This window comes from Macaca fascicularis, chromosome 2 (assembly GCF_037993035.2).
Source record: "Macaca fascicularis isolate 582-1 chromosome 2, T2T-MFA8v1.1".
Taxonomy (NCBI): domain Eukaryota; kingdom Metazoa; phylum Chordata; class Mammalia; order Primates; family Cercopithecidae; genus Macaca; species Macaca fascicularis.
The window spans coordinates 16,941,710-16,967,700 of record NC_088376.1 but is presented as its reverse complement, the minus strand read 5'-3'; the positions used below and the strand labels follow the sequence as shown (position 1 = coordinate 16,967,700).

The 25,991-nt window shown below is 41.1% G+C and overlaps 1 pseudogene; it reads left to right on the top strand.

The window, feature by feature from the left end:
• LOC102139573 (thyroid hormone receptor-associated protein 3-like) lies at positions 1–25,762 on the top strand (annotated as a pseudogene).
• Positions 25,763–25,991: the final 229 nt, after the last annotated feature.

The window sequence follows — 25,991 nt, the reverse complement described above, 5'->3', positions numbered from 1 at the left end:
ATGGCACACTCAGAAAGACAATTTCGAAAGTTTTTAGGGGGGCTGTTTGCAATGGTGTGGGAAAGGGTGGTAAAGCACCCAAAAACTAGCAACAGGGGGAAACTGTTACTGCACCTAGATCTGAAGGGCCAACGGAAAGGAGCTATTCTGGAACCTGGTGAGAGCTTCCCTTCCCAAGCTGGGCTCTTAGGTATAGAAATGTAACAACAGCAGGAACTTCTCGGCATAGATGGAGCTGGGGGTTAATGTCCCCTCTGCGCTCTCCTCCCGCTCTCCAACTGCCTGCCATTGCTGCCATTGGCCAAACCCAACCAGAAGCAAGAGACAAGGAAACCTTGGTGATATAGTCCATCCAAGTCAGCCTCCTGGAGGACGGGATAGGTGGAGAATGGTGGAGAGTGGATCTGGAGGGACAAACAGAAGAAACTCGTATCACCCAAAGCCCAGCTCAGAGGCCTAAGCACCAGCTGTTGGAGAGTCCAGGAAGGTGAGCTCTGCCTTCTACCTTCAGGAGGTGGATTTTAAATGATGGAAAATTCCAAAGTAGAAAAAAGGAAGGTGTTCCAGTGATGCTCAGTGGCTACAAACAGGACAACTGTCCTCTTTAAACTCCATCAGTTACTGCTCTCAAAATCATGGACATCTTCAAGCAGTAGCCACTGCTGTGGTACACACCTTTCCAGTCTCAGAAAGCTGAAAACAACAAGGACACCTCCTCACACGCAGGCCTTTCTCTCCTCTTCTAGAATTTTCTTTCCCCTAGGACCACAAACTCTGCATTTTCATCCAGGCCAATATGTTTTCTCTTGGAGGAGATTGTACATTTCCTAATATTATCTGAGAGAAAGAAACAAGAAACAAATGAACATGCTTTGCACAAAATTAAAAGTTTTCATTCCAGCAAAGACACTCTGAATATATAATTTAGTGCCCAAATCTCCTACTTAATCTTAGAAATACTCAAAGTCAAAGGACCTTGGCCTGAATCAAGGAGAGATTCAGAAAGGACGCACAGCAGCCTCCTGCTGTCCCTGTGGCAGCTCAGGTGATGAATCACCAATCTGCAGTTTGGGGCAATGGAAACTGGCATCGGCCCATGCGGTGAATTCTCAGGGTTTTATCTTGCCTTGGCATTCATTTTGAATACAAGTTTAACTTTCTCATACCAGAAGCGGGGCCCAGTCATCCTGGACACAGTTTCCAGTTCTACACCACACCGAAATGGCTCAAGTCAGTGGCCAGAGATAAGAACTTAGGGGTATCTCTCCCACCTGGCAGACTGGGCTCCCCGTTTTCCTGCCACTTCTTTCAAACAGACCATTCAGACATTTGCCTGCAAACTTAAAGTGATCCACATTATTCTCTTATATATGCTCTAGGTGCCACATGCTCGCTCTCCTGCTCTCGCTCTCTCACTCTCTCTCTCTCTCTTTCTCTCTCTCTGTCTCTATCTGCCCAAGACTTCTTTACTGCCTTAGGTGATCCGGGAACAAAAGACTGCCCTCCTGACTCATTATGTCTTCCTTGCTCGGGATCTGTAAGTAAAAATCTTTGAACTTGTTTTCTCTTTGTTGAGGTATTGAATTTGCACATTCCACCTGAAGAATCACGGGCTTCCCCAAGTCAGGATTTCCCTGGGACACCGGAAAGAATGTGAGGTCAGGCTTCCGGGGCCAGAGTGATGGTCAGGCAGGCATAAAGCGGACAAGGGACAGACAAGAGCTGCAAGGATGTCTGCCAGTATGAACAAGCTTCCCATGTGTGAGACCCCCCAGTCACAGGTTGAACCACTAGGCTTCAGGCCATCTGCCATGTAAAGAAGTATAGTATACTGAGAGAGGCAAACCGTAAACACCCACAGGCAGCTGCCCCTAGGCAGAGTCACTAGCCACTCTGCTACTGGAACCCCAATTTAGCTGCAGACTTTCAAAACAGCTCCTCCTCCAGGTGTCTTCTAAAAACCACATACACACCATGCAAATTTAATATTAAAGTCTAGAGCTTTTACCTCATAAACCATCCCTGTAAAAACTGACCAAGGTCAGAAGTTGCAACTGGTAGCCCATGGATCAAATCTGCTCTGCAAAATATTTTATTGGGCTGCATTCTGTTAACCTACATCAACTTTAACATCATTTTTTTTTTCACTGCCAGCATGTAAACATTGGGAAATTCAAAACCAACATCCAAAGTACAAGATTCTCCTGAAAATTAGGATGCTCTAGGAAAACTGGGCTCATATCCAACAGCACAACACAGCAGCACTCAACAAGAGCTGAGAAATCCCTGACTTCTTTTGATAGGATGTGTGCTGTTCAGGTCACCACTTTTGTGCCCTAAAAGCCAAGGCTGACCATGAGTAACTGATTATCATTTTATTCCTGCTATTGTTTTTCTTAGAGTTATGTTAGAGAGATGAGTATTTTTCACACACATCTCTATCAAAATACAATGAAATTTAGACTAAGAGAACCATGTTTCAAGAGAAAGGAGAGGATGTATATTTTTGCGCTGAAGTGATCCAGTCTGTCTCACTCATTTATGCTTTCTGCATAAGTCTGAGTCACATTTGGGGCTGTGATACCTGGTGTGACCCTCATCAACTTCTTTAGACCCACTTTTGCCTCTTAGTTCCTCATTTGACTTGACTTGCTTATATAATTCTAAACTTGAAAGTAATTGTTTAAATACAAAATGTGACCTATGGTCTTGTCTGACCCATGATAATGGAGACACCTGATTTCTTCTTTATTCAGTTATTCAGTATTCATTCAACAAATAATTACTGAGCATTATGGGCAAAGCACTTTGCTAAGCACCAGAGATACAGCAACAAGCAAGACCAATGTGATCCTATCCCTTGTGGAGCAACCAGTCTCTCCTTTTCTAGAAATGAACTGGATTTTATTATGATGTAGGAGCCTCATTTTTCAGTGAGTGACTTCACAGCTTATTTCTAAGCCAGCACACTGGCCTGGAAAAGTGTTCTTGAATATGGTGATTTTATCTCTATTAGAAGAAATTGGACAAAGAAGTAGAAGGACAAAAATCATTTTCACTAACTGGGGCCCAAATATTTTCACTACTACTTCAGTCAGGTTAAGCTGCTGTGCTGCAGTAACAAATGACCCCAAGTTTGGCCCATCACAGATCAGCTTCTCCAGGTCAGCTTCACCCTGGGACTCAGACTGATGGAGCTGTTTGTGACCTGGCTGGTTTGTAGCAGAAAGAAAGAGCTATGGTAAAATCACACAAGAGCCCTTAGATCTTTTGTCTGCAAGTCTCACACATCACTTTCGCTTGCATTCCTTTGGGCAAAGCAAGTCACATGGCCATACCTGAGTTCAGCAGGTCAGGGATATATAACCCTCCAGCAGAATAGATACCACAGGAAGGGCATTTCAGTGAAAGACAATATTTTCAACAGTAACACAATCTATCACAAATAGCAATACAATCAGCCACTGGATGATGAGGGTCATCTGGTTCCTAGAAATCAAAATAAGAACAGTGTTGGCATAAAAATCATATCTGCAACAAATTGATAGTCTCTAATGAAAAAGCCAAATAACATAGCCGAGGAAGAAAATGAAAATCTCAGAGTCACTTGTGTTCCCTTGTTCCTCACTGAAACAGCCCCAGCCACGTTTTCCTCACAAGGCAGATGAATGCTCGCTATGTATCATGACCCCATTTAAGGTGAAGTTTCCTCCTGCCTTCTCATCATAGCCTGAAACAGGAAGCCTAGAAAATTGTTTTGGGGGGGATATTAAATAACTTCCTGATTTAATTGATGGATGAATAATAACTTCTAAAATTAGCTCTGCATTTCATTACATAATGTCTGAGTGAAATCTGTTCAGCTTACCTGAAATCTTAGGAAATGCAAATACTGAACAAACTCCCTTTAAGCTCCTAAAATTGTTATTCTCCAGTTTCCTTCCAGTCCTTACGTACAGGGAGGGGAGGGCAAATCACATCCATTTGTATAGCTTCTCTCTCCAAGAGCACCCACAGGTTTATAATTATAACCATCCAAAGGCCTTCATTCTCTCTTTACCCTTTTAGAAGAAGACAAAAATTGGGCATAAAGATTGATAACTGTAATTACTTCCCACTCAAGCTAACTCTTACCTTTACTCCCCCAAAATTTACCAGTAGAAATTATAAAATACAGATGCAGAAGGAAGCTATGTTATTCATAAAGATCTAGCACAGGAATCAGAGGACTGTAATACACAAATGCCTAGCAGACAGGAAAGAACTCCTCCTTGTCCCCAGAAAAGAAGGCACTTAACCTCAACAGGGAGAAGAGGGAGAGGAATTCTGAGGTTTTTAAAACAATTATCCATATCTGCAGACCATCTGAGTTGCAGTTTATTTGTTTAGGTTACTTTCAGCCTCAAAGAGGCATATATTGAAGTTCCCCAAGTTATTCTACTATAGGCTACAAGTGTTGATTCCAGGATAAAACATAATTAAAAAATAGAAATATTCTTATCATGAATCCGAAACTCTTTTTGAAACTGCCCTTGCAAAAAAACAAAGCTAACTGTCTTTGCTCATTCCCGGGCGTAGGCCAAGCTAACTGTGAGAGGAATTTAGTTTATAGTTGAACTTTAAAATGAAGATGAAAACAGCCCCTTCCCAAAATGAACCCCCTCTTTATTCAGGGACTGAAACTCCCTTTTAAAACTAATAAATTGGCTTCAAGGTTAGAATTATGGTTCAGGAGTCATGTGGCCAGAGGTCACAAGATTTGTAACCTCCCCAATTGCTACTATGTATGACATCACTCTTGTAAAACCTTAACTGGTGTTTCACAGCTTGCATTTTTGTAGACTAGCTGGAACCATCTAGACCAGTAACCCATACTAAGAAACAGGTTCAGCTGGTCTTGTGACTCCTACCCAGAAAGTGACTCAAGAAGACAGCTTCAACCTCCTGTGATTTCATTCCCAACCCAACCAATCAGCATTACACATTCTCTACCCTCCTGCCTACTAAATCGTCCTTGAAAAACTCTAGCCTTTGAATTCTCAGGGAGGTTGATTTGATTAAAAACTCCCATCCTTCAGCTTGGCTGGCCATGTGATTATCAAACACTCTACTGCAACCCTGTTGTCTCAGGTAATTAACTTTATCTGTGCAATGGGAAAGAAGAAACTGTCAGGCATTACATTCTGTAAAGATCTAAAGATGGGAGGCCAAATGTGCTTTTTCAAAGTTAAGCTCCTGAGCCCAGATTACCACTTCCTCTACCACCGATTTCTAACCTCAGCAAGTATTGAGCAAGCATTTGTACAGCAGGTGTACATACAAGACAGAATGGTCAAATAAAGAAGCACCCATGTAGTCTTAGAGAAATCTTTCCCATAAAACATCAGATTTGCATTTTCATTAGCTTGAGTTTATTAACAAGGAAACCTGGAAAAGTTTCCATAGAGAAGCTGAGGAGTATAGTGGGAAATTTTCTCAAAGCCAAGCCGCAAAGATGGCATTATACACTGCAAAAGTGGGTGCCTTCAAGATGCAAGTGATATAATCAAAGAAGAAAGAATGATGTGCATATAGTTGTGATTGAGTGGTAAGGTATTGGGTTTGTACTAGAGATATAGACATTAATAAGATAGACACAATTTCTGTCCCTCATGGAGCATATAGTTTATGAGGAAAGATAGATAAATACTTGGAAATTTGATAAGCGTTGTGAAAGAGGAGGTGGAGGGAGTTGTGGATTATAGAACGAGCATTTAATTTGGGGCAGTTAGAAAAGACTTTCTTAATCAATATATCAAAGAGATGTCTGCATTCCCATGTTAGTGCAGCATTATTCACAATAGCCAAGATATAGAATCAACCTAGGTGTCCAACAAATGAATGAATATAGAAAATGTGGTATATATAAACAATGGAATATTATGCAGCCATAAAAAGAATGAAATTCTGCCATTTGCAGCAATATGAATAGAACTGGAGGTCATTAAATGAAGTGAAATACGCCAGGCACAGGAAGACAAATATTGCATGTTCTTACTCATATGTGACGGCTAAAAAGTGAATCTCTTGGAGGTAGAGAGTAGAATGGTGGTTATGAGAGGCTGAGAAGAGAAGGGAGAGAAATGAGGAGAAATTAGTTGAATAACTAGAAGAGAAGAACTGTATTATTCCCAAAATTTAGAAAAAAGATCAATATTGGAGGTGATGAATATCCCAATTACCCTGGTTTGATCATAACACATTGTATGCAAGTATCAAAATAACATATGCACCCCCCAAAATATGTATGACTATTATATATTAACTGTTAAACATTTTAAAAATAAAATTTAGGAAAGAAAAGGCTTCCTTGAGGAAGTGGCTTGGAAGCTGAGACCTAAATGTTGTGTGATCTATTAATTAGAACACATGGCAGCTCATACTGCTGCCCACAGCAATTCTCACCATTTTCAGCTCCCCACCTTTGCATCTGAGAAGCTCCCACCAGGCACAGTGCATCACAGTCATCAAAGCTCAGCAGCAAGCCACCCACCTTATTCCATTAGGAAGACAACAAGACAGATAAGTGGAGAAATATGTTGAAAACTATTATCAGTCCAAGAAAGCTTAAATGGAAAAACCCAAAGTTGATTAGATGGGTCATCACAGAAGTGAGCTGATTTGGATTCTGTAAAATAGGTAATCACAAACTCCTGCCAAAATCACGATCGCTACTTCCCACAGTCAAGAATAGTGCTCCACTTTTTTTTTGATACAGTCTTTAAAAGATAATGAGACACAAAACCTCAGCTTTATAAATGAAACAAGAAGGAGGAACTTCTTGTCAATCTTTTGACAAAAGTATTTGAACACTTTCCTTCTAGACTGGTAGAAAAAGAAAAATAACAGCAGTTATTCAACAGTCAATATGATTCTGAAATGTAAAGATAAATGTACATTGATTTTCTAAAATGCCATGTTTCAGTCAGAACTGTAGCATTTGATCCTATATTTCTCATAATAACAATAAGCAACTATTCCCCTTAACCAGCAATAATCTAGTTGGCAAAGAGATGCGTGCAGCTTGATCCAACTAACAGGGCTGGATGTGGAGAGCTCTTAGCAAATTGATTAGGACAACTACATGAGTATTAATGTTTTGTCTTTTGAAAGTGTGCGAGCATAACAAATAAACCTGTTCTTTGATTTAATTCCCATAATTAGGATCCCAGTTTCTTCTGGGGTTATTCTAACCACATGTGACGTCTTGTTCATTAGCTACACAAAGAGAACCTGAGATGAACCAAAGAAGGTTGTGAGAAACCTTAACAGAAAGCCCAAGGTGTGTTGCCCTCAACATTGGCATTACAAGAACACCCTCCAGCTGCCTTCTCCTTTTACCTATGATAGGTCCTACTTGTCCTCATTCCTCTGCCAAAGCAAATTAAACCAAGCTCCCTTTGCTAACCTTGAAGGCATTCTAAGGTGGACCAAAAAACTACATTAGCTAAGACAGCTTTCTTTTCAGCCAAGAGCAGAGGCTCAAGGAGCCCTGACTATCAAAAGCACTCACTCAGCTACCAGAAATTCTTTTGTTAGGGCAAAGAGGCCACGTGGGTGCATCAGTCCTGGTACTCTGTGGTGTATGTTAACGGGCAGGAAGACTTCAGAGGAAATTGTTTCTGGCCTTTCTTTGAAATAAATGTAACTGTAACTTTGAGTTTGGGGATGTACAAGTCCCTAAGTGAACTCCTGGTAATCTCATACATTGTGATACATTCACTACTTGGAAATAAAAGTCTGTGAGTTACGTCTTATTCTTCTCAGGAAGAATCTCTTGAGAAAATTATAGCAAAGCAATAGAATGTTTTGTTTTCTGTTTAAAAATAAAAACGACTGACAGTATCATTTTCTATTTTGATATTTTTGTCATGAAAAATTTGCCTTTTGCCTTATTTGCAATGTGACTTGAACAATGATGATTTTACCATTCATATAAGGATGGTTACAATCTTCCCACTAGGGCTAATATTCGTCAAACTAGTCAATATACTTGATTTCCTCCAAATATTCATGAAGCATTTAAAAAATTGATTTCTCAGTTGTGAATCAGTTGGATGAAGTAAAATGCAGGGAGTTTTCAACACACAGGTCAGTTTTCAGTATTCTGTGATTTGTAGTAGATTCGGTCCTTCTTTAAAATAATATGCCAGCACAACCATTGGATGATTTATTGCATTCCCTTCCTGAACTTCCTTCTCCTCTCTGCCCCCAACACCAAAAAAATCCAAACAAAACAAAAGGTTTAAGATATAAATATTAGCTCATAGATTGTCAATGTTCCAAATATCAATAAGAGAAATAAAAGGCCACACACTGATTATTGGTTTAACTGTCAGTAGACTCAAGGACATACAAAATGACCTCAATCTGTCTAAATGACTGCCTTTCGTCTACCTGGTCCAGACCTGTTTGAAATTATACAAACTCAGATTCTATTTGGAATATTCACAAGCCCTTTCTGTTCATATAATTCCCTTCTTTAAATTGACTAATGGTCTCTTCCTTTTCTCCCTTCTACTCGCTCTCCTCCCACACTCTTAAAGGTTTTGGCTTCTAGGAGTGACATGACTGAACTATTTAGAAGCTTTTTCATGGCTCTAAAGGAAAAACCTTTGACATTTTCACATAGGGAGCTTTCCTTTGTGATAGAGACACATCTTTTAAGTTCCACATGATGTTCTTAATTATACACACTTCCTAAGTAGCTGTGGTTTTATTTTCTGTTTTTAAATGTTAATTAAGAAGATCATAAATGTTCTTACAGTTTTGTTAATCATTTTCACATGGACAGTATTACACTTGGCACAATGCAGCGTTCCAGTTTTCCCTAAAAAAAAAAAAATCCAAAAAATATTCTTCCTACTCTTTTCTCTTCCCTAATAAAATCTCTGCTTCAAACATCCCAAAAAAATAGACCTATTTGCTTCCTTCCTTTTCTGTTTTTTCCGTCTAAACATAGGGAATTTGTCTCCAGGAAAGAGAAACGTGGGGCTGGGGTACAAGGATGGGAGTGAAACTTACTTTTCATGTGTTTCATTTTCTATTGGTTATGAAAACCTCCCAACTTACATCAACAAATGTATCAGCTCATGATCAGAACTCTCAGTTGGCTTGACTGATGTCTCTGGCCTGGGTTTCGTAAGGCTGATACAAGGTATCAGTAGTGCTGTATTCCTTACTAGAGGCTCTGGAGAAGGATCTGCTTTAAACCCATTTGGGCTGTTGGCAAAATTCAATGCCTTATGGTTGTAGGGCTGAAGTCCCTGTTTCCTTGCTGGCTGTCAGTCAGTCACGGGTCTTTGAGGCCATCTGCATTTCACATGGTCTCTCCAGCAACAGCTGGTCAAATCTCACTCATATTTGGAATCTCTCTGCCTTCCTCTGCTACTACATCTCTTGGACTCCAGCCGGAGTAATTCCTGTTTTAAAGGGCTCATCGGATTAGATTGGGTCCACCTACATAATCACAGATATTCTCCCTATCTTAAAGTCCATAACCTTAATTACATATGAAAATTTTTTTGTTTGTTTTGTTTTGTTTGTTTGTTTTTCCATGTAACATATTCACAGGATCCAGGGATTAGACTGTGGACAACTTTGGGAGGGAGGCATAATTTTACCTTCCACATCACCGTATATTTTTCATTGTATTTTGAATTTATACCCTGTGTAAGTACTACCTATTCAAAAATGTAGTAAAATAATAAAAAAGGACATATGGAACAACAATAGGGTAACATTTACATAAATTGTAGTTCATTTGCTGAGCACTAACCAAGTGCCAGGTTCTGTTCAAAGTGCTGTATATACATATTACCCAAGTTTTTCATCACCACATTATGGTCTGAGGAAGCCAAGGCCCAGAAGGGTTGTGTTTGCCCAAGGTCACACAGCTGGTGTGTGGTAGAGTCTTGCATGTCCAGAGGTATCTTATACCACCAGGGCCTGCTTCTAAGCACTCTGCAGCACTGCTTGGCAAATCCCAGCTTAGGGGAACCTCTGCTGTAATTCCTTCTTCCTCTTTCCCTCTTGCACAGATTTCTCTAGGGGAATCAATGGCTGAGGGAAGCAACGTTCAGTGCGGCACGCTTTAGAGAGCCTGGGGAAAGCTTTCTGGTTCTAACAGATTAGCTCCCTGTTCATGCCATTTCCCCTCTGCCCAACCCAGGTGGGAGAAAGCCAGAGGCCACCCCCAGGACAAGTAGCTCGGGCTAGGTACAGGCTACTGAGAATGAGGCACTGGGTGTAATTTTTAGAAATGGCAGGTGACAAAGCCCCCTCCCTTCCTATACCTGTTTCCAAGTATCAGATGCACGTATTACCCCAAAAGCAACTGAGTAGCCAACTACCTAATAGGCTCTCTGAGGCCTCTGCCCCAGACCACCTCTCAGTTAACAGGATGTTCCATTTTCCCTAAGCCAAGAAGGAAGACCCAAGCCTACATAAGCATACAGTAAGCAGAAGAAGGTCGGGGGCAGAGAACAGAGCCAGCTGACACTTCCCTTCATATATAGGTGGTCCCCAGCTTAGGATGGTTCAACCTATCATTTTTTGATATTACCATAGGAAGAAAGTGATACACATTCAATAGAATGTACTTCAAGTAACCATGCAACCATTCTATTTTTCTCTTTCAGTACAGATGTTTCTTGACTTACAGTGGGGTTACATCCGCACCCATACTAAGTTGAAAATATTGTTAAGTCAAAGATGCATTTAATACCGTACACCTAACCTACTGAACATTACTGTTTAGCCAAGCCTAGCTTAACATGTTCAGAACACTTACCTTTGCCTACAGCTGTGCAAAATTATCTAACACAAAGCCTATTTTATAATAAAGTGTTGAATATCTCATGTAATTTATTGAATACTTTACTGGAAGTAAAAAACAGAGTGGTAAGGTTTCTGCTGAATGTGTAGTACTTTCTCACCATTGTAAAGTTAAAAAATCTTAAAATATCTTAGTCGAGAGCATCTGTACACACATAAAGCCTCCTGTCTATTGCATGTAAAATTATACTCTATTTTTCTCAATTATACAAATATTACATGTTCACCGAAGAAAAGTTATAAATTATATAAACAACAAAGAGAAAACATTAAGTTACCATCCTCTCTCCATCAACAGAGAGCCACTGACATATACTGGTGTGTGCACTTCCAGGTGTGTGTGTGACAAACGAGAGAGAGAAAGACAAAGAGAGAGAATACATTGATTTCTCTTTTTCAAAAGTGGAATCATACTACATATAGTTTAACTCCATTTTATTTACATTAATTATTTTTGCGAACATTTTTTCATGTCAGTAGACAAATTTCTGCAACAAAACTATTACAGTTCAAAGGGAGGTTTTGAAAATACTTTTAAATGAGTAACATATTCATGGAAGAAAAATTAGAAAATACAGATAGGCAAAATAAAATTGTAATTGCACCATGTGAAGACAACCACTGTTTACATTTCCACCTTTGTTGTTATTGGATATACACTACTCTACTCCTCCAAAGTTGAACACTATTGCCAAGGTTTTTGCTAGACATGCTTTTGCTAGACATGCTCTTGCTAGACAGGCACCAGCAATGATGGAACAAGCTAAACCTTTGTTCACACCCTTGATCATTTCCTAAAGGACTAAGTCCTTGATTGTCCTAGATGAAGTGTTGGGTCAAAAGACATGAACATTTTTAAGGCCATTGGTCAATGTTGGCAAAATGTTTTCTTAGAGAGTTTATAGAATATGGGAGTACATTTTTCCAGGTCCTCTCACCAATCTTGGGTGGTATAAATTTGTTAAAAGTCTTTCAAGCATATCACTTAACAACATTTTCAACTTTGGCACTACACAAAGATGTTTTGGGCCTTGGTTTGGAAGCATAAGCTCTAAACAGCTTTTCTGGGATACTGCTTTAATCAGGTCCTGGCCTACTGTGAGAGGCAGACATGTTTTTGTGCAGGAAAAATCAGGAAAGACATGAATATTTACATGAAGAAAACTATGAAATTACCAAAGAAAAATTCAGCTGGAGAAAGAAATAGAATACTCATCGAAATTGTTTCCAGAAGGAAATCTTTGCTTTGATTTCATTTTCTTCAGCACCCAATCCCAAGGAAGCATCCCATCCTCTCCCTTCTTGTTCTGCATGTCAGAAGACAGAGTACCAGTTGTGAAGTGTCCTCCTTGAGATCCCTTTCATGGATCTGGTTTAAGTCCGAGAGCATATAATCTACTATGTGGAGCTCAGTGCAACAAAGGCATCAGACAATTTCCAGCAATTATCTGAGAAATTCTATTTCACACACTAAGTCTCCGGCTTTAATCAACTTGCAAATCCCAATCATCCCCAGCAGCGAGCAATCACAGGTCTGAAGGAAGTAGTGATTGTGTCCGTGACCCCAGAAGACCTCTCTCCATCAGGTATCATTTGGAAATCCCTGGGGTCTGATTGCCTCCTATTAAACTTTCACTATTTCCAGATGAGATATCTGAATAGAGGAAATGATGCCCAGCTGCTGGAAGGGCTGCTAACTTGGGGCCAGCTGAAACTGCCTGTGTCCTGCAGGCTGAAAATTGAGGAAGAGAAACAATGACCCAGGAGATAAATGTGTATTCTGTTCCTTTGCATCAGCAGAAGGCTGGCTTGACCAGAGGTTTTTCTCCCAGCAGCTATGGTGGTGATCTCTCTGTGGCAGCCATCTGAGGGTAATTGATTCCTTGGCTAATTTGGCCTGGGTGCCAGCAGCCATTTTGAGGCAACATTTACCCAGAGCTCCTAGCTTAACCTCAGCAGTTAAGCATTTTTGGCACTGCCAAAAGCTGTCACCTTACCCTGCATAACCCCCAAAGGCAGTGCTTGTAGTGTGCAGCAGAAATCCAAATTGTGTCTGTATGTGTGTATATATATATATATATAAAAAAAATATATATAAAATATATGTTTATATCAGCAAGTGGAATAGATCAGCTCTTAATGAATGAGCACATAAAGAGGATCCATTCTAAACATCTGCAAGTGCAAAACCACATGCCTAGTGAAGAATTTTTTTCCGTTCTAATGTAAGATCTACCTAGGAAAGAATATCACAAAACTTACTGCTTTATGTTATGAGTTAAAAAAAAAAAAACAACAAAAAACCTGTTTCTGGTAGTTTGCTAAGTGTTGAGGTAGAAGGAAGAATACAGGAGGAGCCAAAATTTGCATTTAGAAAATGAGACCTTCCTCCCAGAACTGCCAACACAGATGCTCCAAAACACTTTGTTGAAAATTAATTCTCTCCACAGAAACAATAATGGAATTCTAACCAATTTTTTCTTTTTAAAGAAATAGATTATATTTATGCTATAATTAAACCCAGCAAAAATACCATAGGCATTTCTTCAACTAGGTCAGAAATTATGAAGTTAGGTGTGCCAACACTGCTATCAGACACACCTGCCAACAATTTCGCATCTTCCCACTTCATGCTTCTCTGAACAGCAGGAAATGTTCAGCGTTGTCACAAAGCTGCTTTCCTCTGCCTTGCTATGCAAGCGTCTTCTACCTGCAGTATTTTTCATGGTTTATTTTTCCTATCTTGCAAAAACGAACCGCACCTACCTGTTTCCCTATCTACAAAGATTCCTCCCATAATTTTTAATTGTTAAGTAAAGTCTTTATTCCCTTTTATTGATCAAATTTGAACTTTATGCCTAAGATACTTGTACTTCTTTTTTTTTTTTTTTTTTTCACTTTTCTGGTTTTTTTTTTTTTTCTTGCTTGGGTTGCATATTCTGTAAAACAATGAGAAATAATATCAGAAGAGAGTTACTACCACATGCTCCGATATGATGATGTGGCACCTGCCACAGGCCAGGTGTCCTTTGAGGGATGCTTGACTCTGCCACTGCTCCTCAGAAAGCAAGACAAGCCTGGGAGTTTATGCCACTATTTCTGACCACACAGTAGGCCTGATCCAATAGCTAGGCATATGAAAGCCTAATATCAGGATAATCCTGAGACATAATTCAGATTTTCCCAATCCAATGAGATAACCTCCATAGGATTTTGCTTGAAATTTTATCCCTGCAGGGGGGTTTCTTCCTATTTCCAGTATCTATTGTCACACAATAAGCCACCCAAACATTAAGTCTTCTATCACTGTGAAACTACCCCAAATTTCAATTTTCCATTGCTTCATAACAAACTATTCCAAAATTTAAAAGTGCAATTATTGTATTTGCTCATATTCTGTTGGTTGGGAATTCGCTGTCTGTGGTGTTTGGGACCTCAGTTGGGATGGCTGAAATGACTGTAGGGGCTGGCTGAACTGGCTGGACTGGTGTCATACATCTGGGGCTTTGGTTTTCACTGCCAGCTGGATTCCCATGTCACCTTCCCACGGTGCTAGCTCAAACTTCACACCTTGGTGGTCTCAGGTGGTCGGGTTACTTACATGGCAACTGGTATTTTCATCCTCCTTTTCCCACACACAGTCTTCATAGCTTGAACCACTTACAACAGTGGTTCGTTACTGTTTTTGTTTTTGTTTTTTTTTTTTGAGATGGCATCTCGCTCTGTCCCCAGGCTGGAGTGCAATGGTGCGATCTTGGCTCACTGAAACCTCTGCCTCCTGGGTTTCTCTCCTGGGAAATAGACCCCTCCCTGGTAGATGGAGTGGTTTGTACAAACATGGAGGAAAGGAATGGGAGGCAGCCACCTTTAAAAACCAGCTACTTCACTCTGCTCCCTGTCCTGCTTGCTCTTTAACAGGTTTCTCCTGGGAGCGCTTTCTAAATGAAATCACCTACACATAAACTCTCATCTCAGAATCTTGCCTCTGGGAAACCTGACCCTAAGATAAAGGTTATTTCAATCCAAAGATTTCAGCCTCCTATTCTGGGCAGGTTTGTTACTAACATGAACTAAATCCAAGTCTCCATCCTGACATCTGCAAAATCCCAGGAGCAAGCATTATAGCTCTAAATCAGGGGATCCCCAATTTGGGATGCTCATTACAAACACTTGGGAGCTCAAGAAAAAAAAAAAAAAAAAACCTTAATGTTTGGGACCTACTCCAGGGATTCTGAATTCCTTGGGCTGGAATAAGATGTATGCATGGATATTTTTGGTATTTTTTTAAAGTTCCCCTGGTAATTCTAATGTGCAGTTCAGGTTAGGAACCACTGTTCTGGCTGGGTAAGAACAGAGGTCGATTAGTGGCTCACGCCAGTAATCCCAGCACTTTGGGAGGCCCAGGTGGGTGGATCACGAGGTCAAGAGATTGAGACCATCCTGGCCAACATGGTGAAACCCCGTCTATACTAAAAATACCAAAATTAGCTGGGCGTGGCGGCACATGCCTGTCGTCCCACCTACTCAGGAGGCTGAGGCGGGAGAATCACTTGAACCCAGGAGGCAGAGGTTTCAGTGAGCCAAGATCGCACCATTGCACTCCAGCCTGGCGACAGAGCGAGACGCCATCTCAAAAAAAACAAAAACAAAAACAGAAACAAACCACTGTTGTAAGTGGTTCAAGCTATGAAGACTGCATATGGGAAAAGGAGGATGAAAATACCACAAGATATCCTGTGAAGGCAAAAAATAAATAACCCTTAACCAAATTACCCCTTGCCCTGGGGCCAAAATCTTATAGCTGCCATCAGATAACATGGGTTGCAAATCTGGTTTTCAAATCCAGTTGCTGTAGGTCTAGGAGCAGAGTGGCTTCTTTTACACGTCTTGTCTGAATAAAAGTCACATACATATACTCTACTAGTTCAGTTTGGAAAAATAAATTCTAGCCATTGTGTACCCTTTGCCTTATGGCCTACAGTATATGAAATATTATTTCTAAATCCTACTACAGTTTTATAGAAATAGTAATATCTAGCCTTCTCTTTACTAGGGACAAAGAACAATCTTGGTTATATTAGCACCTGAGTTGGAAAAAACAACTTTTGGTGCCATTTATTAAACTTCAAGAGTGAAATCTGATTATTAAAGTTCCACAGTGTAGAAGAATATTTCAGAGTATAAAGAACTCGCAAACACTTTTCCTGGCTAATTCCACAATCAATAGGACAATATTTTCCCTTTTCTTCTTGCTGAGTCTCTTAATCTTTAAATGATACAGAGGAGAGCGTATTCTAACTTCCTGTAATTACATTTTCTTGTTAAACTTTATCCTTAGTCCTAATTCTCAATTTGGTTTCTATAATCACTGGCTTTTATTCTATAAAACTTTGTTTTGTAATTAGCAAGATAGAGCTCAATGTAACACAAAATATGTGCTGACACAGAACCAGGTTTTGCTCTTCCATGCATGAATGCCAAGTGTAGAGAAGATAACCTGCAAAAACAGTTCAAGGGAAACTTGATCTCATCCCAGAAATAACAGCCTCCTCTTTCATGGGAGGCAGCAATCTTAAAATGTTGCATTTCAACACTGTACTTCCACTTCTTGCAGGAATTATAACTTTGTAACGTCTCCGAAATGGTGATATGTCTTATAATTGTCAACGTTTAATTGGCAGGTTTTTTCCTTCATAGTGGTAAATAAAATAATAGTGTACCTTAAAACTGACAATGTCTTAGTTCGGATGAAATATGGCAATCCGCATTCACCCAGCTAAAGAATGCATGGTATAAATTTCAAATTAAAATGCAGATATGTGAAAGGCAAAGAGAAAAATGGAATTTCCTGTCTAACGTAGCCCCTTTTGAACCCTCTCAGGAGCAAACAGCAATAACGAAAGCTTGGAGTGCTAGATGCAGGTCACTGCATATACCCTCTTTCTCATCTATTGCAATTTTGAGCATATTGCCTACATTTAGGATAATCTATAAGAAGCTATCTCAACAGTATGTGTTTTTTTGTTTTGTTTTGTTTTGTTTTTTAAGATGGCTGATTAGAGGCATCGTAAGCATACCTCATCCACTGAGAAGTACCAAAAAAGTGTGTAGACAGTCTTTTCTTCTTTTTTTTTCTTTTTTTTTTTTTTTTTTTGAGATGGAGTCTTGCTCTGTCACCAGGTTGGAGTGCAGTGGCGTGACCTCAGCTCACTGCGACCTCCGCTTCCCAGGCTCAAGTGATTCTCCTTCCTCAGCCTCCTGAGTAGCTGGGGTTACAGGCACCTGCCACCATGCCCAGCTAATTTTTGTTTTTTAGTAGAAATGAGGTTTCACCATGTTGGCCAGGATGGTCTTGATCTCCGGACCTCCTGATCCGCCCACCTCTGCCTCCCAAAGTGCTGGGATTACAGGCAGGAGCCACCGTGCCCGGCCAACATTCACATTTTAAATATATTATCCAAGGTGGAACATGGGGGTTTGACAGAAAAAAAAAAAATGATAGGAAACACTAAAATCTAGGAAGGAGAAGGAAAATGTGCAGCTTGTGTGGCTACGATTGGCCCCAAACTGGCAGTGAATTACTTAGTACGGTGGAAGGTGAGTGAGTGTCTTCCTGCAATTTACCTTCTCACTTGGGAATTGTACTATCCAGGCCATAGGAGAAACACTTTGACTCTCCCAAGCCCTGATTCTGACTTGGGAGCAGCCAGGAGACTGTGGGAAGGAACTCCAAGGAGGGAACACACCTTGGGTCTCACACTCTGGGACCTGAGGAGCTACAATAAAACACCATTCTTGATCCTTGCTTTTAGCAGACTATGCTCAGTCCTGGGAACCAGTGGCACCAGTTCCGGGCATTGGGGAAACTCAAGCTGCTGCTTCCAGAGCCGGGGCATGGGGCCAAAGTAGGAGTGTGGGGGCGGCTTTTGCAAACAGGACTGGGAAGCAAGTGTGCTGTGGGCTGCAGCTGCTGGTGCTAGATGTGGGCAACTCCTCCACTTGTCCTGAGCAAGACAAGAGTTGCTGCAGAAGCTTGGACATGGAACTGGGCAGGGGGCCCCCATGGCCCAGGGCTGAGTTCCGGGCTAGGCATGAACTACCAGGTCTGACTGAACAGCCAGGATGGGGGAGGGATCCCCCAGCTGCAACAGCCAGGATAGGAGAGGGAGCCCCACAAGCACTGGGGCATGAAAAGGATGAAAGTCCCCCAGCTGCTGGCCAAGGGTGGGGCTGCTGAGACTGCTGGAACTGGCCACCCCCACCACATGGTAAGACCTCACTGTAGTGCTGGTTGCCCCTCACCCAAGCATTTCTCCAGGGCCTAAGGATCACCCCACCCCACCCCCAACTCCTCAACACAGCTAGTCATCATTGGGGAACCTATGTACAAGTTTGCCTGGTCTGGCTCTGCTTGGCTTCACTCCACCATCTAAGACAGAGTGCAGGATCCATGGTCCTGGGGGTTCCATAACCCAGTCCATCACCTGGGGCTCCTAAGCACTTATTCTAGGGGACAGAGGCTGGGCACAAAGAACATATCACTACCACCTCAAGCACCTGCAGGTACTTGCTTCTACCTGCAAGCACCCCCTAGTGGCCTGGAAGCCAGCCCGCATGGCCCATTGCAACAACTGCCAACACAAAAGCACAGCACTTGGGAATCAGAAGAGCATCTCGCCACTACTGCTGCCACCATTGCCCACATCATGCAACTGCTCAGGAACTCAAGAGCCTGCTCACCCACCCAGTCCACCACTACCACAACCAGCATTGAGAAAGGCACCCAGAGACCCAAGAATCAGCCTGCTTGGAACCACCAACACAAGTGTCAGAATACACTGCCACAGAGCACAAGGATAGACATGCTGAGCCCCACTGAAACCTAAAGACAGACCAATCTGGCATTTCAGACCCTAGCACAAGTTCACCACAGCCTCCACCAATAACCGCACCCTAACACGCCAAGGAAACCACAGATACCACTGACGCTATTTATAGCCAATGAAATTGTAGTAGTCTTCCCTACCCCATGCACCCAAAAGCAAAGCCAAAGGGTCCTACCCAAACAACATCATAGTCACATATTCAGGAAAAAGCCCCCTCAATGAAGGAAAATTCAAAAAATAAAGAGAAGCAAATGCTGTAAAGACATAAGAAACTTGAAAAAGCAATATGACACCCTCATAGGAACATAATAATTCTCCAGCAATAGATCCTAACCAAAAAGCAATGCTCAAAATGCCAGATAAAGAATTCAAAATATTTATTTTTAGAAGTTCAGTGATGCAAGAGAAATATGAAAAGCAATACAAACAGCTCAAAAATCAATACAGGAAATAAGTGAAAAATGTATCAAAGAGATAAATATCTTTTTAAAAAAACAGACATTCTGGAACTGAAAAAGTCATCAAAGCAAGAACAAAATGCAATCGAAAGCTGCAAAAATAGACTAGGCCAAGCAGAATAGAGAATTTCAGAACCTGAAGACAAATATTTTGAAATAATCTGGTCAGACAAAAAATAAAGAAAAAATATTTTTCAAAAAATGAACAAAGCCTTTGAGATACTCGGGACTACATAAAGCAACTGAATGTATTAATTGTTAGTATCCCTGAGAGTAAAGAGAAATTGAAAGGCTTAGAAAACCTACTTAACAAAGTAGTAAATGAAAACTTCATAATTCTAGGAAGAGATTTAGACATCCAGATATAGGAGGCTCAATGATCCCCAGAAAATACAATGCAAAAAGTACTTCACCATGGCCTATTGCAATTCAGCTGTCTAAAGTCAAAGTGACAGTACAAATTCTAAAATCAGCAAGAGAAAAACATTTTATCACCTATGAAGGAAACTCTATCGGACTAACAGCTAACTTCTCAGCAGAAACTTTACAGACCAGGAGAAAATGGGATGATATATTCAAAGTACTAAAAGAAAAACACTGTTAGCCAAGGATACTATGTCCAGAAAAATTATCTTTCATAAATAAGGGAAAAATAGTATTTCCCAGACAAGCAAAAGTGAGGAAGTTCATCACCTCTAGACCAGTCCTCCAATAAATGCTTAAGAAAGTTCTATACTCAGAAGCAAAAGATTATTAATAGCTACCATCATGAAAACACTCAAAAATATAAAAGCCATAGGTAGAGCAAACAAACAAGGAAGAGGAAATACTCAAATGTTACCACTGTAGAATACTAACAAACTACAATAGTAAATAATAAGAGAGAAATAAATGGAAAAAATAACATATAAAATTACCAGAAATCAAGTATCAAAATAACAGGAATAAGCCCTGATATATCAGTAATAACCCTAAATGTAAACAAATTAAACTTTCCATTTAAAAAAATACAGACTTGCTCAGTGGATTTTTTTAAATGACTCAAGTATAGGCTGCCTACAAGAAATTCGTCCCATCTGTAAAAACACATACAGACTGAAAGTAAAGGCATGGAAAAAGAAACTATATGCAAACAGAAACCAAACTTAAGCAGAGTAGTTATATCAGATAAAACAGACTTTAAGTCAAAAACAGTAAAAAGAGACAAACAATCTCATAGGATCCAATATCTCATTATAGGATCCAATATCTCATTATAGGATCCAATATCTCATTATGGATCCATAAAAGGATCCATTCAGTAAGAGGATATAAAAATTCTAAACATATGTACCCAAAACTGAAGCACCCAGATTTATAAAGCCAATATTATTAGAATTAAAAGAAAAGACAGACTCCAATACAACAACAGACAGGGATTTCAACACCCCATTCTCAGCATAAGACAGTTCATCTAGACAGAAAATTAACAGAGAAATATTGAATTTAAACTGTACATTAGACCAGAAGGACCTAAAAATCATTTACAGAACATTTCATCCAGTGGCTTTATAATACATATTTTTCTCATCAGCACATGGAACATTCTCCAGGTTGGACCATATGTTAGAACACAAAACAAGTCTCAACAAGTTTCAAAAAAATTGAAATCATATCAAGTACCTTCTCAGACCACAATGAAATAAAGCTAGATATCAATAGCAAGGAGAACTCTGGAAATGATACAAATACATGAAAATTAAACAATATGCTCCTGAATGACTGAATGAAAGAAATTAAGGAGTAAATAAAAAAATTCTTGAAACAAACAAAAATCAAAACCCAATATGCCAAAACCTACAGGATACAGCAAAAGCAGTGCTAAGAGGGAAGTTTGTAGCAATAAATGCCTACACCAAAAAAAAAAAAGACTCCAAATAAACAACCTATTGATGCATCTTGGAAAACAAGAACAAACCAAATCCTATATTAGTGGAAAGACAAAAAGAAAAATCAGAGCAGAACTAAACTAAATAGAGATACACACACACACACACACACACACACACAGGATCAGTGAAACAAAAAGTTGGTTTTTTGAAAAGATAAACAAAATCAATAAACCACTTGATATACTAACCAGGAAAAAAACGAGAGAAAACCCAATAAAATCAGAAATGAGAAAGGAGACATGATAAATGATACCACAGAAATTACAAAAGATCATCAGAGACTATTATGAACAACTATACACTCACCAACTAGAAAACATAGAGGAAACTGATAAATTCCTGGAAACATGCAACCTCCCAAGATTGAACCAGGAAGCAACAGAAGACCTGAACAGTCCAATAATGCATAAAAACATTAAATCCATAACAAAAAAAAAAATCTCTCAACTAAGAAAAGCCCAGGACCAGATATATTCATAGCCAAATTCTATCAAACATACAAAGAATTAATCTCAATCTTTCTGAAACTGTTCCAAAAATCTGAGGAAGTGAGAATTCTTTCTAACTCATTCCACAAGGCCAGTAAAACCCGATACCAAAACCAGACAAGCACACAACAGAACAAAGAAAACTACAGACCAATATCCCTGAATAACATAGACACAAAAATCAACAAAATACTAGCAAATTAAATCCAATGACACATCAGAAAGATAGTATACCACAATCAACTGGGTTTTATACCAGGGATACAAAGATGGTTCAACATACATAAATCAATAAACATGATACATTACATAAACAGAATTAAGGGCAAAATCCATATAATCATCTCAATAGATGCAGGAAAACCATTTCACAAAATTCAGTATCCCTTCATGATAAAAAACCCTCAACAAATTAGTCATAGAAGAAACGTACCTCAAAATAACAAAGGCCATATACAACAAACCCACAGCCAACATCATACTGAATGAAGAAAAGTTGAAAGCCTTTCCCATAAAAATTGGAACAAGACAAGGATGCCACCCTATTCAACATAGTACTGGCAGTACTGGCCAGAGTAATTAGGCAAGAGAAAGAAATAAAAGACATCCATATGGGAAGAGAGGAAGTTAAATTGTCTCCGTGTTATTTGGAAAACCTAAAAACACCACCAAAAACCCTTAGTTTGATAAACGAATTTAGTAAAGTTGCGAGATACAAAAACAATGTCCAAAAACCAGTAGCATTCCTATACACCAATAACAATCTAGCTGAGAATCAAGAGGCAATCACATTTACTATAAAAATGGTATAAAAATAGCTATAAGAATATAAAATACCGGGGGCGAGGTTCTGGCTGGTTGTGTCCTTGCGAGCTGCAGCTGTGATCGCTGCGGTAGGCCCAGAAGTGTATCTTGACTCGTAAATTGAAGAAGCCAGTGGTGCTGCAAGTGTTCTTTTGGGGTAGTGTCTGGGATCCAGTGCAAGTCAAATCATTGTTCAAATAAGGTGTAATTGAAAAGTGATCCTCTCTACAGAGCCGTCAAAAACAAGTAAATCCGAGTCTGGATCTCGCTCTTCTCGTTCAGGATCTGCATCAAGATCTCGTTCTCATTCATGTTCGAAGTCTCAGTATCTAAGCCGATCTGTCTCTGGTTCAAGGAAGTGCAGGCTGAGTGCTAGGTCTGGTTCCAGATCATGTTCTCCAGCTCATAACAGAGAACGAAACCACTCAAGAGTATTGGAATTGGGATTTCCGAGGTCACAACAGAGGCTATAGAAGGCCCTATTATTTCCGTGGGTGCAACAAAGGCTTTTATCCATGGGGCCAGTATAACCAAGGAGGCTATGGAAACTACCACTCAAATTGGCAGAATTACCAGCAAGCATACAAGCCATTGAAGATTCCAGTCCTCAGCGAGAAGCTCCCCTTCACCAAGGTCCAGGAGCCATTCTAGAAACTCTGATAAGTCGTCTTCTGACCAGTCAAGGCGCTCCTCATCCTCCCGTTCTTTCCTCCAACCATAGCCAAGTTGAATCTTCTAAGCACAAGTCTGCAAGGGAGAAAAGGTCCTCTTCCAAGGATAGCTGGCCATGTCAGGCTGCTAGGGATAACCAGGGAGATGAGGCCAAGGAGCAGACATTCTCTGGAGGCACCTCTCAAGATACAAAAGCATCTGAGAGCTCGAAGCCATGGCCAGATGCCACCTACGGCACTGGTTCTGCATCAGGAGTCTCAGCCGTTTCTGAGCTGAGTCCTTGGGAGTGAGGCCCAGCTCTCAAAAGCCCCTCCAGTCTGTGGTGGTGAGGCAGCGGTCACTCCATCCTACCCCCTGCCAAAACCTAGTCCTCCACTTTCCAGCACATCCCAGATGAGCTCAACTCTGCTGAGCGGTGCTGAGTATCAGCCTGGGACACACCAAGGTCAGTTCGACCACGGTTCCTGGGTCCCTGAGTCCATCCAAAAAGAGCCCTGTGGGTAGGAATTCACCATCCATTGGCTCCACATATGTCTCCTCTCAGAAGCAGGAGAGTGCTGCTCCAGGAGGAGCAGCCTATACAAAGAGGTATCTAGAAAAGCAGAAGACAGAATAGAAAAGACAAGGAACAGAAACAAACAAATACGGATAAAGAAAAAATTAAAGAGAAAGGGAGTTTCTCTGATACAGGCTTGGGTGATGGAAAAATGAAATCTGATTCTTTTGCTCCCAAAACTGATTCTGAGAAGCCTTTTTAGGGCAGTCAGTCTCGCAAAAGGTGTAAGCACCGAGATGACTTTGAGAAGCAGATGGCTGACTTCCACAAGGAAGAGATGGATGATGAAGGTAAGGACAAAGCTAAGGGAAGGAAGGAGTCTGAGTTTGATGATGAACCCAAAATGTGTTTAAAGTCATAGATGCAAACAAAAACCAGGAGGAGGAGAAGTCAGGCAAATGAGAGGGCCTGGTATATGCACCTCCAGGGAAGGGAAAGCAGAGGAAAACAGAGGAGATGGATGAGGAGTCTTTCCCAGAAAGATCCAAAAAGGAGGACTGGGGCAAGAGAACCGAAGGTGAGCACAGGGTCTTTGTACCTGAGAAGAATTTCTGAGTGACTGCTTACAAAGCTGTCCAGGAGAAAAGCTCATCACCTCCCCCAAGAAAGACTTCTGAGAGCCAAGACAAGCTGGAAGTGAAAGACTTTTCCACAGGGAAGTCTTCCTTTTCCATTACTCGAGAGGCACAGGTCAATGTCCAGATGGACTCTTTTGATGAGGACCTTGCCAGGACCCAGTGGCTTATTGGCTCAGGAACACAAGCTTTGCCGAGATCTAGTCCATAGCAACAAAAAGGAACAGGAGTTTTGTTCCACTTTCCAGCACATACAGTCAGCTCAGTCTCAGCGTAGCCCTTCAGAACTGTTTGCCCAACATATAGTGACCATTGTTCACCATGTTAAAGAGCATCACTTTGGGTCCTCAGGAATGACATTACATGAACGCTTTACTAAATACCTAAAGAGAGGAACTGAGCAGGAGGCAGCCAAAAACAAGAATAGGCCAGAGAGACACAGAATAGATGTTTCCCCCAGTACCTGTCTACAAGGCTGAGGGAAAATACAAAGATGATCCTGTTGATCGCAGCCTTGCTATTGAACGTCGTAAGAGATTTTTGTTTGCTTTTTTTTTAGACGGAGTCACGCTCTGTCGTCCAGGCTGGAATGCTGTGGCATGATCTTGGCTCACTGCAACCTCTGCCTTACAGGTTCAAGGGATTCTTGTGCCTCAGCCTCCCAAGTAGCTGGGATTACAGGCATGTGCCACCACCCCCAGCTAATTTTTGTATTTTTAGTGGAGATGGGGTTTCACCATGTTGGCCAGGATGGTCTCAATCTCCTGACCTCATGATTCACCCACCTCTGCCTCCCAAACTGCTGGGATTACAGGTGTGACCCACCGCGCTCAGCCAGGAGAGAGATCTTAAATGAGGTAAATCAAGAGAATCAGTGGATTCCTGAGACTCCAGCCCCTCAAGGGACAGCTCAGCTGAGAAAACAGAGAAAACTCATAAAGGATCAAAGAAGCAGAAGAAGCACCGGAGAGCAAGAGACAGGTCCAGATCCTCTTCCTCTTCTTCCCAGTCATCTCACTCCTACAAAGCAGAAGAGTACACTGAAGAGACAGAGGAAAGAGAGGAGAGCACCACGGGCTTTGAGAAATCAAGACTGGAGACCAAAGGCTTGGTGGGTCCAAATGAAAGGAGGTGGCAGAACTGGAGGAACCTTTCCATTTCGAGCCAGAGGAAGAGGCTGGTGCAGAGGCAGCTAGTCTGGGAACAATAACAACAACAGCAACGATTTTCAGAAAAGAAACCGAGAAGAGGAGTGGTACCCAGAGTACACACCCAAAAGCAAGAAGTATTACTTGCATGATGACCATGAAGGTGAAGGCAGTGACAAGTGGGTGAGCTGGGGCCAGGTGGAGGAGCCTTTCCTCGGGATCGGGTCCTGTTCACGTTCCAGAAATCAAGTACCAGCCCCAAGTTGGCCCAGGACAAGTTCAGTGGGGGAGGAAAGGGAGATTGAAGATGATGAGAGTGAGACAGAGAACTGAGAAGAGAAGGACAATTTACAACCCACAACCGAGTAGGGGCCACTCTTGACGGGATTCCTTGCCCAGGGGAGAGAGGCGCTGGGAAGATGGCTGGTGAGGAGCTAAACAGAGGAACCTCAAGAAGATTCTGAAAATCCTACCCCACCCCTCACCAGCCATGCAGATTGTAGTACCATGGAAGGCATCCCTGGCACTGCCTCCCACTGGACAGAGGAGGCTGGCTGTGGAACCCAAGGGTCAGGCCCAGCTTTTGGGCAGAACACAA